General features: G+C 42.1%; 1 protein-coding gene and 1 non-coding gene across 3 annotated transcripts in view; one reads left to right on the forward strand and one right to left on the reverse strand.

Annotated features, from left to right (window-relative positions):
- FHIP1A (FHF complex subunit HOOK interacting protein 1A) overlaps positions 1 to 13,421 on the forward strand; it is a 291,239-nt gene that overhangs the window by 22,126 nt on the left and 255,692 nt on the right. The window lies entirely within an intron of this gene.
- On the reverse strand, positions 2,529 to 2,630 carry LOC122695846. The gene has a single exon (XR_006341591.1). It is a non-coding gene; the product is annotated as a U6 spliceosomal RNA (small nuclear RNA).

The raw sequence follows: 13,421 nt of genomic DNA on the forward strand, positions 1-13,421 counted from the left end.
ATGAGGTGGCCAAAGTATTGGAGTTTCAGCTTCAGCATCAGTCCTTCCAATGAACACCCAGGACTTACCTCCTTCAGGATGGACTGGTTGGATCTCCTTGCAGTCCAAGGGACCCTCAAGAGTCTTCTCCAACACCACAGTTCACAAGCATCAATTTTTCGGCGCTCAGCTTTCTTCACAGTCCGACTCTCACATCCATACATGACCACTGGAAAAACCATAGCCTTGACCAGACCACCCAGGGGATCTTCCCGACCCAGGGATCAAACCCAGATCTCCTGCATTGCAGATGGATTCTTTACCTAATCTGAGGCAATGGGTTTCCTATAAAGCACCATGCTAGGAGCCAGAGTAGGATATCAAGATCACCCAGCTGTCAGAGCTTGTAGAATATGTTTAATAATAACTTTGATATACAAGACAGAATTCATTGAACAGACTTTGGGGGAGGGTCACTGTGGTGTTCTAGGACTGGCCTAGACACTTGGAATCATTCAGCTGTTTATCAATTCATGTTTAGCTTTGAATCACCTAGTCTGTGCCTGGCACTGTTGTAGATGCTGGGAAGAAAGATGAGATCAACGCAAGCGAACCCTGTGTTCTCACTTAGTACCTTCTAGTGGGAGAGACACACAATAAACAAGCAAGAGAAGACTTGTTCTGCAGGGAGTGGAGCTTGGATGGTGTGCGGATAGCTGCCTACGTTAGATTGCAGAGATAAATGATTTGATCCTTGCCCTGGAGGAGGCTGATGCGTAAACAGTGAACTATAGTAGAATCAATATGTGCAGTGGTTCATGTAGGAGCGAAACGCTGTGGGTGACTGGAGGGATGTGAAACCTGAGGGACGGCAGGGAGCTGCCCGAACCAGATGTGTGTTTGGGATGAGGATTATGGAGCAGCCTCAAGCATAGGCTAGACAGGGAGGGACTGAGGATAGGGTCTGCTAATTCCTCTCTGGGCCAACAGCCCTCGACAAGTGCAGGAGGACGGAGAGGAGGAAGTGTTACTTCTCACAGAGAGAAGTACAGAAGGCTTCCTGAGGGAGGTGACATTTCAGCTTGATCCTTAAATATGCAGATGTGAAGGGAAGGGCGTCTCATGGATATACAACCATGAACAAAAGGGAAGATCCAGCTTCTAGCAGGAGTGGCTAGACTTAAGGGCTTATAGACTGCCTGGAGCATGAGCTATGTGAGAAAGAAGGCCATGGGGGCTTAGGTAGACAGATTTGCTTCAGGTAAGTGGAGAGAACCTGTTACAAGTTTCTTTCTTTCTTTTTTTTTTAAGTGGACTGACATAGTCACAACCTTAGGAACATTCTTCTGCAGTAGCATATATAAGAAATTGGAATGGAGAGAGAGATAGCTGGGAGATAATTCAGGAAGGCATGTGATCTGATGGCCCTGAGGTATTGGGGATATGATCTAGAAAAGTGGGCCTGGGACTGGATTAGAGAACGTGGACAGGTAGAATAGGCAGACTACTGATCGGATGTGGGTCGTTAAGGAAAAGGAGGAGAAAACTGATTGCAAGGATGTAAGCCCAGATCACTAAGAGGATAGGATTTTTTTTTGCAGGGGGGCAGGGGGGAAGGGAGGGCACACTATAAGGAATGCAGAATCTTTGTTCCCCAACCAGAGATCAAACCTGTGCCCTCTGCAGTGGAAGCACAGAGTCTTAACCTCTGGACTGCCAGGAAAGTCCCGAGGATAGGGTTTTTATGACAAGCTGAGGGTGACAGAAGGAAAAATGAGTTTGAGAGGTCAGATAACTTAGATTAGTTTGGGACTTGTGGAGTTGGTACTTGAGGTAGAAATGTCAGGTAAGTAAATGAAGATAATACTTTAGCTCTGGGTTAGAAGGTGTAGGTTGGAATGGTAATAGAAAGTGAAAGTGAAAAGTGGTTCTGTTTGTGGGCTAGATCACAGTGACCAGGGGCTGACTTGTTCAAAGAAAGGGGGTGATGATGGAAACCTAGGAGCATCATAATTTTGGTGATTTATTTTAATTTTTGTTCTTGCACTTTAGTGCTAATAATCTCCTAAACTACACTGGTTGGACTTCCAGCTTTTTACTCTAAGCTCAATCCACCATGTTGCTGGGAAAATTTGGGCTCCTGGGCTGTATGATCTTGATTCCCTTGTAGAATTTGGTTTTAATCTGGGACAACATTAAAAAAAGACACAAAAACAAAACCAGCTTTGTGACCGTATTTGCGATATTGGGAAATTTTTCCATCATGTCTTTCTGCGTCTCCTAGAGCAGCTGTTTTATAGCAAGTGTTCGGAAACAGCTTTGCTTCCCTGGAGGAGTGGAAATGTTTGTTCCTCATAGAAAATCATATAACTGATCACATTTACTTTTTAATCTTGGCTGCTAGGAAGCACTCAGATTCCCTGCTTACCTGTAGTCACTGTGTAGGACTCAAATAGGTCTCCATATCTGAGTTCTATACCAATATCTCTTATGCCAGGCACAGTCATCATTTTCTTCTCTAATTTATGCATTCCTTGGTCATGAGTCTTTAAAAATATCACTGTTTCACACATTTGCGTGGCATCCCTGTGCAGGGGTCATGCTAATCTCTGGATTGTTCGAGTTTTAATGTATGTGTTTCCCAAGTGAGCTTTGCTTGGTCATGATTTTTAATTTCCTTCCATAATACATACATTTCTCAGACCATCTCAGAGTCTTTGTAGAATGAGATATGCAGGCGTGCTAAGTTGCTTTAATCATGCCCAACTCTGTGTGACCCTATGAACTGTAGCCCACCAGGCTCCTCTGTCCATGGGATTCTCTAGGCAAGAATACTGGAGTGGGTTGCCATGCCCTCCTCCAGGGGATCTTCCTGACCCAGGGATCCAGTCTGCATCTCTTAACTCTCATGCATTGGCGGTGGATACTTTATCACTAGCACCACCTGGGAAGAATGAGATGAGGACTAAATAAATAGTGCTGTTCACGGTATGAATGAGTTATATGTAGGGTGTTATAGGTCAGTACGTAAATACAAAAACTCATCACATTTTAAATTTATATGTTCTTTGTTCTCTATGAACTTTGTATTAATTGATAGTTTTTTAAGGAAAATGATATATATAGTCACAGACAATAAAACTAAATGAAAAATGATGCAACAGCAGGAGCCAAGTTCATGTGTAAATGTTTGCGCACTCTGCCTCTTGATGAGTTATTCATTTCCAGGTGAATGAGTCTTTGTAAAATTGTTGAAATTTTTGGTCAGTCTTTCATATGTTGTAATAGTTGTATCATTTGGAAACTTGGAGTTGATGTTATTAATGGCTTGGGAGTAATCATTGCAATTTGAGCTGATGTGATCTAGTAACACTTTTATTTCCAATCAATGTGTGCAAATCCTGCCTCGAAAGACTGGATATTGTTCACTGTTGAGCAATGAGCAGGTCACTGGTTGGGTAAAAAGAATTGACCTCTTTCTGCCAATCATTGCTGAATTCTGTCCTCTAAAGAAGTGTCTTTTCTTTTTTAGGAGGAAACTTTTGCATTCAGTGATTAGATCCTTTATAACAAAAGTCTTTTCAATTAGAAAAGCTAAATAATTAAGGGGTATCTGTGATTATTAAATTTGCCCTGGGTAGCCTCCAGCAGAAATTCACTGCCCCCCACCCCCCAACCCCACACACCAATTTTAAACTTGACAAAGTCTCGTCCTTCTCTCAAACAACCCTGTCCTTTCTTATAAAATGGGAAAACTATGAACCTATGCTGAGATAAATTTAAGTAGTACAGAAAATGAGAAGTGAAAGGCAAAGGAGAAAAGGAAAGATATGTCCATTTGAATGCATAGTTCCAAAGAATAGCAAAGAGAGATAAGAAAGCCTCCCCTTAGCAAAGAGATAGAGGAAGACAATAGAATGGGAAAGACTAGAGATCTCTTCAAGAAAATTAGAGAAACCAAGGGAACGTTTCGTGCAAAGATGGGCTCAATAAAGGACAGAAATGGTATGGACCTAACAGAAGCAGAAGAGGTGCCAAGAATACACAGAAGGACTGTACAAAAAAGGTCTTCATGACCCAGATAGTCACGATGGTTTGATCACCAGCCTAGAGCCAGACATCCTGGAATTCGAAGTGAAGTGGGCCTTAGGAAGCATCACTACAAACAAAGCTAGTGGAGGTGATGGAATTCCAGTTGAGCTATTTCAAATCCTAAAAGATGATGCTGTGAAAGTGCTGCACTCAATATGCCAGCGAATCTGGAAAGCTCAGCAGTGGTCACAGGACTGGAAAAGGTCAGTTTTCATTCCAATCCCAAAGAAAGGCAATGCCAAAGAATGCTCAAACTATGGCACAATTGCACTCATGTCACATGCTAGCAAAGTAATGCTCAAAATTCTCCAAGCCAGACTTCAACAGTACGTGAACTGAGAACTTCCAGATGTTCAAGCTGGATTTAGAAAAGCCAGAGGAACCAGAGATCAAATTGCCACCATCCCTTGGATCATCGAAAAAGCAAGAGAATTCCAGAAAAACATCTATTTCTGCTTTATTGACTATGCCAAAGCCTTTGACTGTGTAGATCACAACGAACTACGGAAAAATATTACCTGCCTCCTGAGAAATCTGTATGCAATTCAAAAAGCAACAGTTAGAATTGGACATGGAACAACAGACTGGTTCCAGATCGGGAAAGGAGTGCATCAAGGTTGTATATTGTCACCCTGCTTATTTAACTTATATGCAAAGTATATAATGTGAAATGCTGGGCTAGATGAAGCACAAACTGGAATCAAGATTGCCGGGAGAAATATCAATAACTTCAGATACGCAGATGACACCACCCTTATGGCAGAAAGCAAAGATGAACTAAAGAACTTTTTGATGAAAGTGAAAGAGGAGAGTGAAAAAGTTGACTTGAAACTCAACATTCAGAAAATTAAGATCATGGCATCCAGTCCCATCACTTCATCGCAAATAGATGGGGAAACAGTGGAAACAGTGGCTGACTTTATTTTTGGGGGCTCCAAAGTCACTGCAGATGGTGACAGCAGCCATGAAATTAAAAGATGCTTGCTCCTTGGGAGAAAAGTTATGACTAACCTAGACGCATATTATAAAGCAGAGACATTACTTTGCCAATGAAGGTCTATCTAGTCAAAGCTATGGTTTTTCCAATAATCATGTATGAATTGAGAGTTGGACTATAAAGAAAGCTGAGCGCAGAAGAATTGATGCTTTTGAACTGCGGTGTTGGAGAAGACCCTTGAGAGTCCCTTGGACTGCAAGGAGATCCAACCAGTCCATCCTAAAGGAGATCAGTCCTGGGTGTTCATTGGAGGGACTGATGCTGAAGCTGAAACTCCAGTACTTTGGCCACCTCATGTGAAGAGTTGACTCATTGGAAAAGACCCTGATGCTGGGAAAGATTGAGGGCAGGAGGAGAAGGGGATGACAGAGGATGAGATGGTTGGATGGCGTCACTGACTCGGTGGCCATGGGTTTGAGCGGGCTCCAGGAGTTGGTGATGGACAGGGAGGCCTGGCGTCCATGGCTTCCCAAAGGGTCGGACATGACTGAACGACTGAACTGACTGAACTGAAAACTTTATGCTCAGTCGCTTCAGTTGTGTCTGACTCTTTGCGACGCCATGGACTGTAGCCTGCCAGGCTCCTCTGTCCGTGGGATTCTTCAGGCAAGAATACTGGAGTGAGTTGCCGTTTCCTACTCCAGGGGGTCTTCCTGACCCACGGATGCAGTCTGCATCTCTTACATCTCCTGCATTGGCAGGCAGATTTTTTGCCACTAACACCACCTGGGAAGAAGTGGTAGAAAAAACTGTAGAATTAAGTGAGTATCAAATGAGATATTTTTTAGGAACTTTGTCTTTTAAAATAGTGATTCTAAGACATGTCACTTTTATCTGTTTCAGCTGGTGACCTACTTTCTATGTGCATGTCAAATGTTGACATCAGAATATCTTTGTGATTCTGTTTGTGTAAGGATAAAGGAATTCAGTTAAATAACACAGTAGTTTTTACATATTTAGACCCTATGTCCAGGTGGCGCTGGTGGTAAAGAACCTGCCTGCCAACGCAGGAGATGTAAGAGACGTAGGTTCAATCCCTGGATCGGGAGGAGTCCCTGGAGGAGGGCGTGGGAACCCACTGCAGTATTCTTGCCTGGAGAATCCCCATGGACAGAGGAGCCTGGTGGGCTGCAGTCTGTGGAGTCGCACAGAATCGGACACAACTGAAGTGACAGCTCGTAGGCACTCATTCCCCCCAGAGAAATGCAGTATTCTCAATGTGGCAGTCATGTTTCAGGATCTTCTGCTGGTGTGAAGTTTGCAGTCATGGTTAAGCTGAACCTGCTCTTCTGTGATGCGTCAGTGTTAGATTTCTTAGTTTTCATTAGAGCTTCTCAGCCGTCTTCAAACTCACCTTTATTTACTGTAAAAATATATCTGTAGGATTTTTATTACATTGAACAGAATCCTCTGTCAGTAACCATAGGTTGAATTGCTTTCGAATCTCAGTAGCAAAAATAGTTGTTCTTTCCCTGAGCAGCTGGTTTATTTTTACCCCAGGGACACTGAATCTTATAAGAGATCATGTTTCCGTCTACATGTTGGCTGCAGCAAAGCTCAAGTCCCTCCTCCCCCTTAAATGTCTCTAACACCTTAATTCAGGCTCTCCTTATACCTGTGGCTACAGTGCTGGCCACAAGTGGTATACTTACCTAATCCTCCTGGTTTTAAAAGCTGTTTGAGGACAAGGATGCTGCTCCTTTTGTTTATTTTCTTTACAGTGTTGTCCCAGTGTCTTGCACCATCTGGCACTCAAATAATAGCATTACTAGACCATTCAAAAATAGCTTCACGTTGGGCCCTCCATGGTGGTAAAGAGAAGGGGAAAGAAATACATAGTGTGCCAGTGGAGGTTCTGAAATATGCTGAGGGTCAGAGGGATTGTATGTTTGAAAATATGGCGCAGTGAAATAGGATCCTTCTAAGTGTGAGAAAGGAAATGGCAACCCGCTCCAGTGTTTTTGCCTGGAGAATTCCATGGACAGAGAAGCCTGGTAGGCTACAGTCCCTGGGGTAGCACACTCGGACGCGGCTGAGTGACTGTCACTCACTCACTCAAGTATGAGAAGAGAAGGCCGAATTTACATCGGAACCAGCATCTGCTGCTTTCCTCTTTGTGTCTTATCTGGAGACCCTGATGTGTCAAAGCTGAGAGCCCGGCATCTCCCTTACCTTGCCCCAGTAAGAAAGAGCAGTTCTCTTCTCTCCTAGGGAAAAGATAAGGCGTTAGGGGAGGGGCAGTTTTATCAGTAAAGGATTAGAAGTTGCTCTGAGATATGTGCAGACAGATAGTGTAGACGACCTACTGTGCTATGCCGATTACAGAACCTCTGAAATGGCTGTGAGCTGTAGCCAATGATCCATGTATCCAACTGTTATTCTTTATGATTAAATTCCAGTACAACCAGAGAATGTAGACAGATCCATGTGGTGAATTGTAATAGTATGTGACATGCAGTAAAAACTCTAATAAGAAAGTCCACTGAAATGAAAATGAACTTGGTAAACTGAAGGCAAAAAGATCATCAACTTTGGATACATGGTAACATTTTGTTTTATAATTGAATTTGCACAATCTGTGTATTATTGAAGAAGCGAAGTTTTGTTTTTTAAAAATTTTAAAATGTGTTATATTCTATTACAATGTTATCATATATGGTTGGTAAACACCGTGATTCTAATTTTTCTAAAATCTAATCTAAAATTTTAAACATCAGATGCTTAGAGAAATAAGGGAAAGAACTTTTTTCCACTATATTCCTCTCTCCCTTCCCTTCTCTGAAAAACCAAAGCATGAGGTTTGTTTAAGTGAAACAGAAACAGGAAAACCAGAATTTCATTTCTTAAAAACTTTGCTTAAGGTCTTGAAGTAATTTCTTTGAAGTAGTATTTAGTTGAAAACATATTGTTGAGGACCCTTTTTTAAAAATTACTGAAATACCAGTTTCTCAGCATAATATTGATTATATTATATAGTTTCAAATTCCCTTTACTTCTAAAGCACATTTACTTCAAATGAAGCTTAAATAGTTGCATTCTGACATACAAATATAATCTAATTCTGCCAAGCCCCAGTGAAAAAATCTAGATGTCAGTTTTCTAATTAGTGGTAAGAATTATGCTCTATGAAGGTATGCATAAATAATTGAAGGGGGGGGGCGTGGTGTTAAAGCTACTCACTCTGGAGTCTGACTGCCTCACAGGGTTGTTGTGAGGATTAAATTAGTTTAGTGTTCATGACAAGGATTTAGAAGGGTGTCTGGCACACATGCTCTCTTTTAAGTGTTTGCTATTTTTGTTATTGCTATTATATAGCTAATAATATTATTATATTAGCTTTATATATAATTATATAATATATAAATATAAAATATTATAGAAAATAAATATATTATGTAAATATTATACACTTATATAATATTAGCCATAAATAAATATTGCTATTTATTTATGTAGTAAAAATATTTTTCCTTGCCTCCAATAGGGTTTGAAGTACTTTTGAAGTGGCTGAAGTGGCTTCTGCTATTAAAAATTACAAGGAGCTAGAGAGTTCTGGAACTCCCATTCTGCACCCTCGCCCTTAGCTAAATGCAGTTCCCTGGTGGTGGGTCTCTTAGCTAAATGCAGTTCCCTGGTGATGGGTCTCTGTTATTTAAGCCACAACAATTCTGTGTTGCTTTGATCTTACCTTCTGTGTAAACAAGAAGGTTGAATTTGTATGTGTCAAATTCCTTGATCTGTAGTGGTAGAATTTTACAAGTGAAACGGGCATTAACCAGATAGTCTGCTCTGTTACAGAACTCATTCCATCTCTTAGTTACAATTAGTATTTGAGTTCTTTTCTTCTTTAGATTTTTCTTTTCTTTTTCTCTTACATCTTTTTTTCCCAAAACACTTTTTACATGCTTGTAGATACTGTATTTATTATGTTTGTTGTTTGCATCTGCATCTCTCACAGGGGCAGGGGCCTGTATCCTTTTTTTGATTGTCTGGCACATCAAATAGGTCGCCAAATTGGTCTCCAAATAGGGAGCTCAATAAACGTTGAATAAATGAATGAATCTTCAATTACGTAGTGGACATTCTATTAATTGATCACTTCTGATTCTCTTCTAAAATAGCACTCTTTCATTTTCTTATTTCCACCAATGAATACTTTCATGTTACCAAGAGTAAAATCCTAGAGGCGTTGGCAGCCATACCTGAGACAAAGCAAATTAAATGGTTCTCAGGGGTATTAAGACAGCCGCTGCTGTAGGTGCAGAAACAGTGGCAGTGCATTTCATAGAAGGTCGGTGGGCCTGGATTTTCTCAAAGAGAACCTTCTGGGCCAGAAGTAGAGGCAACTGCTTAACTGCTCAGGAAGTTACTAAAGTTACCAAATCTTAATGCTGAACTCATAGATTCTGCTGGGTTAATATCGCTGATGCGCTTCCTTTGTCACGCTCGTTGCATTGGAGATCCCTTGCTGCTTCTGAACAGAGTCCCAGCTCTGCAGCCTGGCATCCAGTGAGCTCCCCCAGAACTTTCCTGTTCCAGATCGCATGAGTGCCCCTTGTCAGTTCTCTCCTCCACTGAGGCCTCTTCCTTGGCATCTCCTCAGCCATTCCCGTTCTTGCTTTAGTATCCCTTTGTTCACACTGAGCTGTGTTCATCACGTGCTCAGGTTTCCTCCTCCTTCATGTGTCCACACCTGCCTCTCTTAACCCACTAGGGAAGCTTGTCAGCCCTTGTGTGTGTGAAGCCATCTCTGGCATGTTTTCGGCTCCCAAATGTTGCATTATCCTTGTGTTCCACTTGCGTATTTACTGCTTTCCCTACTTGATGATAACCTTTTTAAGGTAAGGACTAATGGAATAATGGAGTTGGGGGATCGTGGGGGTTAGGCAATGGTTAAAAATCAGAGCTAAAGCAACACCTGAACAAAAGTGGAACAAAATTGATGTCATGTAAGTGTCTTTTCCAGCCTGTGATGATGTTCTCAAGGGCTTTAGAAAGGCTGAGATCAAGTCCTTCCTACTTTTTTTGGCATAAAAATGTCTTCTAAGTAATTAAATAATGGTAGTAACACCTAGTGATAGTAATGGCCTCAAATGATATTTGTTTGGAAATACAGGTAATTGGTGGGGGGCTTCCCAGGTGGTGCTAGTGGTAAAGAACCCACATGCCAATGCTGGAGATGCGGGTTTGATCCCTGGGTTGGGAAGATCCCCTGGAGAAGAGCATAGCTCCCCACTCTCAGTATTCTTGCCTGGAGAATTCCACGGACAGAGGAGCCTTGTGGGCAGGCTGCAGTCCATGGGGTCACAGAGTCGGACACGACTGAAGTGACTTAGCACGCATGCACATGTATATCATTGACAGTTGAGTTGGCTCTGTGTGTGTGTGTGTGTGTGTGTAATTTTACTGGTTTGTGAAATCAGAAAGTCTAGGAAAGACAAGTCTGGCTGGTAATCGTGGGACATAGACCCTCCATCCCTTTACCCTTCACATGGGGGCCCTTCTCCTTCCTCCCTGCTCAGCTGCACCGTGCAGACCTTCCTTGACTGACATCACGGTTACATCCCAGTAAGCCCATTGTAAGTTCAACATATTCTAAGTTGAAAATGCATTTAATACACTGTACTTACTGAACACCATAGCATAGCCCAGTCTACCTTAAATGTGTTCAGAACACTTATATTGGGAAGAAACATCTAACACAAAGCCTATTTTATAACAAAGGTAGTAGTATCTCAGGTAATGAATGTGTTAGGGAGTTAGAATAGGAAAAAGGAGTCCAGAATGGCGGTGGCTAAAAGACAAAGGGAAAAGCTCATGAAAATAGAACAAAAAGGTCCTAGGACCAGAATGAGGACCTTAGGTGAAGCAAACAGCCTCCTGGCTAGCCCAGTTTACATAGGGCAGGCTCAGGGGGAGGAGGAAAAAAAACATATAAAAAGTGGAACCAAAATTGAGCCTCTGGCTCTCTTAACATCTTTTGGGTCGGCCTGCCCTCATGCCTCGAGGATGTATTTTCCTTTGCTTGCCGAATAAAACTGAGCTGTAACACTGGGTCCATCTGTCGTTTCAAATTTTTGCTGCAGAGACAGAACTGAGGAAATTGCACACTCCCCTGACAAATGCTATAGTGATAGTGAAAAGCAAAATGATTGATGGGTGTGAATGGTAGTAAGTATATTGGTTGTTTACCCTTTTGTGCCTGACTGCGAGCTGCCCAGCATCACGAGAGTGTGTGTACTGCCTATCACTCTCATGGGACAAGATCAAAATTCAGAATTCCACGTACCATTTCTACTGAATGCATGCATGGCTTTCGCCCCATCACAAGGTACAAAAACCTTAAGTTGAACAATTCTAAGTTGGAAAATATCTGTATTCATTTTTCAGGGTCTCATATGGGCTTAAGATTTTCATGTTATGGTTTGACTCTGGTTATCCAGCCAGGAAATGCGTGAAAGAATTTCCTTCTATTTCTTGAACTTCAAAGAATATTTTTTTCTTGTTTGGTTCTGATTAATCTAGATAATGGCATTCTGTACTCTTTTCTAAGTAAATCAGCTTTATTCATGTCATGAAAAGAGAATTTTGCATGGCTTTCTAATTTTTCAGGCTGATTGAAAAACTCAGTGGGAATACAAAACACATTGATTTGTTCTTTTTCTTCCAAATCTTGCACCATTTGTTCTCTTGTTCCATATCGTAAGGCAAGTTAACATTCTCCTCCTTTTCCAGTTGTTCCACAATTTCAAGTTTTTGTTGAGTACACTGTATGTTTACTTCTAGATTTTGACATTTTAATTATTTGGAGCATTTGATCACATATAATCGCCCTGATGTTCAGCGGTACTGCCTGGCTCCGTTTGTGTGGCGTGCTGATGGAATGACAGGCAGTGGGAGCCCATGTTGTGTTCTGCCAGCCTCTCGGTGGAGGGAGATTCAGGGCATCCCCATGGCACAGCAGACAGTGTTCTGTCTCTTGGGCACCGTGTGGCTCCAGAAAGCAGACGCTTGCTGTTTTAGTCAGGGTTTATTGGTTGCAAAGAACAGAGGCCCTCCCAAATTAACTTAAATAGAACAGAAAAAGACTTAAAGATGTAGGAGTTAACAATCCATCTCCATGATGTCAGTGGGTCCATTAGGGACTGTGGAATGGGCCCCAAAGAGCCAGGAATCGTGGTCTCATAGCCTCCTATCTCATTTTGCCTTTCCTGTGTCTATTTCCTTCTGTTTCCCATGGGCTAACATGTTGATATCTGCCAGCCTTGACATGAGCTTTTGGTTTTAGGCCTGTGTGAGAGCCTACGTTTTTCCTAAGTCTTTTTCTCAAAAGAGAAGATTTGGCTGGCTCAAGTCAGCCTACAGTTCCATTCCCCTTGAACCAGGCAGCCACCATGGTTCTGTGTGTGACCTGTTGGGGCTGGGGTGGGGGCATTTAACATGGGACCAGTCAGGCTTTCCCAGGTGGCCAAGTGGTAAAGAACCTGCCTGCCCACACAGGAGATGCCAGTTCGATCCCTGGATACCCTTGAGAAGGAAACAGCAACCCACTCCAGCATTTTGCCTGGAGAATCCAATGGACAGAGGAGCTTGGTGGGCTATAAAGAGCCCGTGGGGTGGCAAAGAGTCGGGCACTGCTGGGCACGTGTGCAATCAGGCAGCGTTTAGTTGGATATCACACCTACTCGCACTGGTTCTTGTCTCTAATCTAGGCTTGCCTGTTTTCTGTCCTTTTGTCTTTTTGTTGTTGTTGTTTTTTAAAACATGTTTTGAGAAATTTCCTGTTATCTCACAGTACTTTTACAGAGTTTTTATTTTGGTGATTATATTTTCAAAAATATTTTTAAAGTTCTTAATTTTTCTCCAGTCATTTTATTTTTGTGCATAGCATTCTTGTTTAGTGGCTGTAATACCTCGAATCTGTTTGAGTTGTATTAGAGCTAACTTCTTTTTAAAGTGCTCTTCTCTCTCCTGAATTAACTCCCTTTCTTCTCAGTGTCAGCTTTCCCCCCACTATGTTACTGATTTTCCTGGTAGGCTTGGTTGCTATTCATAATTAACGATGAAGGTCTTTCTCTACTGTCTTGAAAAGATCTGTATGTAGAGTCTGTATCTGCTCTTCCCCACCTCTCCCTTGAGCAGGAATTCTAAATAGAGCTCAGTGTGTGTGTATGAGAGTGTGGCTTTGCTTCACCCCAAAAATGCTCTGATGGGGAGGATTTACTCCAAGAAAGCAAAATTCACATCAGAAACCTCCACAAGTCATCTCTTATTTCCTGCTGCCACAGTTGGCTCTGTTCCTTTAGAGACGAACCCCCAGATGCTTGTCTGTCCTTACGCTTGTCTGTGCTGC

This window comes from Cervus elaphus, chromosome 5, assembly GCF_910594005.1.
Source record: "Cervus elaphus chromosome 5, mCerEla1.1, whole genome shotgun sequence".
NCBI classification, from domain to species: Eukaryota; Metazoa; Chordata; class Mammalia; order Artiodactyla; family Cervidae; genus Cervus; species Cervus elaphus.